Raw genomic sequence first — 6730 nt, forward strand, 5'->3', positions numbered from 1 at the left:
AATACCGTGCTATATATCTTATGAGATATCCAATAGCAATACTAATATTTTGTGCTGCTGTCATTTCAGTCTGCATAGTCATTATCAAAATCGGTGTTGCCATATCATTACTACTTTGGCTAATTCAACGATCCACTTTCAAGTTCTTTGGTGTCCAGCTGAACATGTGGTTATCTTACATCTTGGTATGTCCATAGGATACGGTCATCCTGATACTCGATGCATTGTACTGTGACCGCGACTATGCCAAGTTCTTCGTGCTCGAGACCATCGCGAGGGTGCAGTATTTCGGTGAGGGCCTTGTCTTACTTACAGAATTTTGCGTTTAATGTATCTATATCAATATGTGGTTTCGACATGGTACTATATCCACTAGTAGAAAAAGGGTCAAATGTGAAGCACAATAGTGCCGGTTTGAATTTGAGCCGGCACTAATATGTACATTAGTGCCGGTTCGTGGCGGCGATCAATAGTACCGGTTCGTAGCGAACCTTTAGTACCAGTTCATGCCACGAACCGGTACTAAAGAGGCTGTTTCAGCCGGCGGTCAGGCTATGGCTCCACCATCACCATTTAGTGCCGGTTCGTACCGCGAACCGGTACTAATGAGGTTATGGCAAGCTGTTTAGTCCCACCTCGCTCCCCTAAGAAGCCTTTTACCATCTTAAATATGTTACTTCTCAAACTATCACAAGCACTTGGTCTTCATTGAACTCTATGTGTAGAATTTGTGGCCGCAATATGAGTCTTCATCGGTTTATAAATCGTTGAGGACTCATATTGACAATTCAGATTGTACACAAAAAGATCATTGATGATCAAAGTATTTTTGATGTATAAGATCATATTGACAATTCAGACTGTAAAGAATATAAGATCATGATCTAAATGCTCTTATATTTTTTGCGTTCGGTATGCACCATTCAAAGCGGCGCCATCAACTTTCAACCGTTTATGCCTTCATTTGCTATTTTTCATGCATTTAATGATTTGTTTTGAGAACTAAATGACCTGGAAATTGAAAAGCACTATAAATGAACTCTGAAAAAGTTAAAACTTAGCATGATATCATCATTTCACCCACATATAATGTTCAAAAAAGTAGAGAGGATTACGGCAAAAACTGGATGCACTTCGTTTACAAACTGGACTGAGGAATATGGTAGACTGCACGTAGCTATGTGCAGTGCAGTTTACACTATTCCGAAAGGCTTGAAGCTAATTAACGAGCATTGCACCTCTTTTTTATTTTTAATAACTTATTACAACTTCGGACTTCTTCTGTTATGGCAAAAACTAGTTGCACTTCGGCATTTCATTTTTTTAAACTTTGGTTATAACTCCAGACTTTTACCATCAAGTTTTAACCATCAACTTGGCATGGTATATAAAAATAAATGAATAGAAAATAAAAAGCAGAAAAGAAAAATAGCAGAAAAGAAAAATAGCAGAAAAGAAAAAAACTATAGCAGAAAAGAAAAAAAACTATATAAAAAACTATTCAGAAATAAATAGAATAAAATAAATATAGCAAAAAAGAAAAAAAACTACTTAGAAATAAATAGGAAAAAATAAAGCTACAAAATGAACTCTGAAAATGTTGAATTTTGGCAAACTAGATGAAAGTCTACTCACAAATAAATAGAAGAAAATAAATATAACAGAAAAGAAAAAACTATACAAAAACTACGCAGAAATAAATAGAAGAAAATAAAGCAGGAAAGAAAAAACTATAAAAAAACTGGGGCGCTGCCCTGTGGGCTTGCTAGGCCACGGGCGTGCAATTACAGGCCCTAAAGGCCCAGCAGACTCACAGGGCAGCGCGCAGAAGTTAGGCCCACAAGCCTGCTGTATAGAGGAGTTCAAAGAGGCAGCCGTGGCTGGGTTTATAAACCAGTGCGGCTGCCCTTCACCCGGCGAGGTGGGAGTAAACTTTGTGCACCGCGGGATGGCAGCGCAAGGCCTTTAGTACCGGTTTGTGGCTCCAACCGGTACTAAAGGCCTTCGTTTCCCGCCGCTTGGCCTAGCGAAAATAGGCCTTTAGTACCGGTTGGAGCCACCAACCGGTACTAAAGGCCCATCCTATATATATATAGCACTTACGAAAATTTCAGTTACATCTTCCCACTTCGTCTCCAACCTCTCGCGAGACATCGCGCCGCGCCGCTCGATCCCGTCGTCGCCGCCCGTCTTCCGTCGTCGTCATCACTGTCCCCGCCGCCCGTCGTCGTCGTCGTCTCGCGCCGCCGCCCCAAACGCCGCCGCCGTCCGTCATCGTCGCTGCGGCCCCGTACGTCTCTCTCTCGCACCCGCGCCGCGCGCACCCGTACTTACGCCGCCGCCCCCGCCCCGTACGCCGGCGCCCCCGCTCGTACGTACGGGGCGGCGGCGTACGGGGCGGCACTGCAGTATATACACACACACATACACACACATACACACATACACACATATATACACACACATACACACACATACACACACACACATTTTTTTACTTATTTTCTGTTTTCTGTTTTTTAGAAAAGTTAATTAGATGACCGAATGTTAGATTAATGTCGAATGTTAGATGAATTAGATAAAAAAGTTAAATATATATTAATGTCAATTGTTAGAGATGAATATAGCTAGATATTAATTAGGTATATGAGATTTGAACTAGTTGAATAATTAATATAACTAGTTTATTTTTAGTAAAAAAATTGTCGAACTAGTTTATTTAGGTATATGAGATTTGAACTAGTTGAATAATTAATATAACTAGTTTATTTTTAATAAGAAAATTTAGGTATTTGAGATTTGATGGTCTAATTAAAATATTATTTGTTAATGAGTTTTTTTGTTTATTTAATTTTTATATATTTTTAGTTTATATAAATGTTAGATTAATGTCGAATGTTAGATGAATTAGATAGAAAAGTTAAATATATAGTAATGTCAATTGTTAGAGATGAATATAGTTAGATATATATTAATGTCAAATGTTAGATGAATATATATTTGAATTGGCTAGATATTAATTAATGTTAGATAGTAATAAGTGTTTAATGTTTCACCTATATGAACATAGGAAATGTCATCTGACGACGAAAAAGATTTCATTATGTGCGAACATTGTGAAGACCAGCGCGGCCTGTGCGACAGAAATTTCCTTGTTGATGGTAGGCGCTTCAGCATCAAGCTGGATGAGACATTCGAAGTGGATACAGTAAGTCACAATGGCAATTATTATTTGAATGCAAAACTTATGCTTCATTTGCTTCAACTTATAATTTTAAAGCATGACTTATGGTTCATTTGCTTCAACTTATAATTTCAAATTTTCACTATTCTACTAGCGCATCCCCTGCCATGCAAGAATTTTTGTCTTGGATAAGATAGGTTTTAGTGCTATAGTTGATATGGAGGTAAAGAGAGTTTACTTGAAGACCGAGCATGGGTATACTTTCAACGTCAAATTATATAATGGAGACACATACACCCATTTTGAATGCAAAACTTGGCAAGCACTATGCAAGGCTTATGCATTTGTGCCTGATATGGTTATCACCTTTGATATTCGTCCGGAAGATGATATTGAAGGTAATATAGACATCTGGGTCGATGTGCAAATTAACGCCTCCAGTTCTACCATTATGTGAGTTTTTCTCAACCATGCATGCATATGTTTATGTCTTTGATACAGTTTATTCAAAAATAGTTGACAACTAATTTGTATTGTCAGCTTATTTCGGTTCAAGCAAACATGTCCGGCGCTTGGTAGACATGACCTACTACTGCCCCGGGGCTCAACTAAACTGCGAGGAGATAAGTCATTATGTTTCATGGCTTGAGGATCTTCATACTGTCAAGACAAATTTTCTTCCTGAACTTAGAAACGTTAGTACTCAAAATGTGTGACCAATAGTGATCGTATTGAACTACGGTCACATCTATAATCGAAAGATGATAAGATTTTTACTATTTGTCCTTAGTGCATCTTTTGCATACATTATTTTTAATTGAAGCTAAACTTTCATTGCTAAGTATATTAATTACTATACGATGTTCTTCAACAGGGACTCCCGATGACAGTTGTGCCTAAGTGGATCGAGACAAAAGGTCGCATGTCAATGGTTAGCTTACGACCAAGATTTCCTACATTGCACATGAGTGCATTCAGGATTTCTGAAAGCGAAGAATGCTTAATAGTGAAAGATTGGAGCAAAATTGTTAACGATCGCAGAGAAGTACTAGGGGGCAGCAAGGATAAGCGCAACCCAAGATTAGGAGACAGATTCATCTGCATGCTCCAGTATGATGAATCAGGAGAGCTATACATGTTCTATGCTATTCTACCCGAGAGGGAGCAGCAGGAGTGATTTAGCTAGTTCATGCTCTTAGTATACTTGTTCTCTCTCATGTCCGTATTGTCCTGAACTTAATTAATCTCAAATAGTGATTTGCTTGTGAATGCTTATAATATCATGACCATGTTGAACTCGATGATATCTTTGCTTCTGTTACAAGTGAATGTTTCTTCTTTAAGCTAGCTATAGTGTTGGTGATGATTAGATAGTGGTAATGACTATGATGATTAAATAGTGGTAATTAATGACGACTACTACGATGATCTTTAGCTAGCTAGTATATATATATATATATAATGTTGTTGGTGATGATATGATGCAAGAGCTTATTTATTTATTAATATGTGATGATGATGATGAGTTATTATATATATCATTTATGAAAGAAATGGCAAATTAGTATGAACTGGATGGATCCTAGCTAAGTGATGAAGTATATATATATGCCATATCTATATCCATATCAAGTATAACAACTCATTATAACGTAAAACAATCCTAAATTAAATTGATAACACAAATTTAAATGAAAAATGAAAAATAAAACAAAAACCCACAAACATTTAGTACCGGTTGGTAACACCAACCGGTACTAAAGGGCTCCCGGCCCCCGGAGCTGGCTCGTGCCACGTGGTTGCCCTTTAGCACCGGTTCGTGCTGAACCGGTACTAAAGGGGGGAGGGCTTTAGTGCCCACACTTTAGTGCCGGTTACGGAACCGGCACTAAAGGGCCTTACGAACCGGTGCTATTGCCCGGTTCTGCACTATGATCTGCTGTTTTGTTGACTGATTGACATGGTAGTTCGCTGAATTTTGTCGTCTTCACCTATTTTGAACAGCATGCAGAAGCAGCAGGATCTTCCTTCATATCCTTTATTTGTAGATCAAATATTCCTTTGCATTAAAGATGCTGGTAAGGACTAGCAACCAATCAACTTTGAATATGCTATTTGTAGACATCTATACTGACTTCTTCATTAAAATTTTATTTGCACCGACAGAGTTTCTGTCACACCCTGATTTTCATGCCACTACACTTAAGCTAACAATCATGATAAAATGTGGTTTGACAAAAACTTTTGTGTGTTTTGGACCTTGCCTTGATTGGATTTTGTCTGTTGTTTGCAAGTGCTCTAAAAATCAAATAAATCCTCCAACTCCTATACTTCACATCCTTGATCCAAACTCTTGAACCAATGATCATGCCATGTGTATAGGACATAAAAATAATTTCTTACAAAAATAATTTGGCCAAATAGTATTTTACAAAATTAGTTTTTCAAAAACCCCTGAATTGAGGTTTGCATTGCAAGTACTTAATTAAGGGCAGTAAAAATGTTTCCAAAAATATTTTTGACTCATATTAGATATAGGATACCCAGAAACCACAAAAATATAATTTTAAAAGTTATTTACCTATTTTATTTAAAGGTTTTTTCTTTAGGCCAGAAATGGTATTTAATAGGTTAAAATTATTTTTATGCTTTAAAAATATTTGGTAAAACCTAAGGAAACTCAAGGGACATATATTGTCCATATATAAGAGTTTCAACACATGGTCATGATCAAAATATTGGTTAAATCCCTCAAAAACCCTTTCTGGATATTTCAAGCTTATGAAATATTTACAAAGGAAATATTCTCATAAAAATCCAGGAAAATTCTATCAAGTCACATATGCATAATGTGATGATCTTGAAAAGTTTCATATCAATCAAAACAAGTTTGGTTCACAAAAGTGCCCCAAAACCCTTTCTGTCTAGAACCAAATTTGAACAACTCTACATTGCCAAGTGTGTCCTTTTGATCTGAATTTTTGTGGACATGTTAAAATCCCCATATGATGACACTACACCAAGTGGTGCATCAAGGAGAATAGTTTTGGATGACTAAATCTTGAAAAACCCATTTCTGTTGATTTCTAGGGTTTACAAAAGTTGCACTGGCAACTTTGCCCAAATGAGCTCAAATTTTGTATAACACCCTATTTCTAGGTTCCATTCCATCCTGTTAAATATCATGGCAAGTGGAATTAATTTTCTTGCCCAAACCAACAACAAACACCTTCTGCCATTCTTCCAAAATCATCATTTTGACCTCTTCCACTAATCTCCTTGGGCTCAACTTTGTACCACAGCTGATCCTAGCCCCCTTATACCTCCAGTAACAATGGCAAGTCCTCAGATCAATTATTTGGGGGTGAAACCCTCTCCTTCTCTCTCTGGACAAGCCCATTTCTCTCCCTTTCTCACCTCCCTCCTCACTCTAGTGGCCACCAGGGCATCCAATGTCCCTCCCCTCTTCTTTAGTCCCTTCTAGAGCTACCAGACAATAGTGGCCGCGCCCACAAGGCATATAAAATGTCATGGCATGCCATTTGG

General features: G+C 37.7%; 1 long non-coding RNA gene across 1 annotated transcript in view; it reads left to right on the top strand.

The window, feature by feature from the left end:
• Positions 1-3131, top strand: part of LOC123154400 (uncharacterized) — a 4930-nt gene extending 1799 nt beyond the window's left edge. Inside the window, exons 2-3 of the long non-coding RNA XR_006476833.1 lie at positions 70-291; positions 3071-3131. This is a non-coding gene — a long non-coding RNA (uncharacterized lncRNA). The remainder of the gene's footprint in view (positions 1-69; positions 292-3070) is intronic.
• The last annotated feature ends 3599 nt before the right edge of the window (positions 3132-6730 follow it).

This window comes from Triticum aestivum, chromosome 7A, assembly GCF_018294505.1.
Source record: "Triticum aestivum cultivar Chinese Spring chromosome 7A, IWGSC CS RefSeq v2.1, whole genome shotgun sequence".
Lineage (NCBI taxonomy): Eukaryota > Viridiplantae > Streptophyta > Magnoliopsida > Poales > Poaceae > Triticum > Triticum aestivum.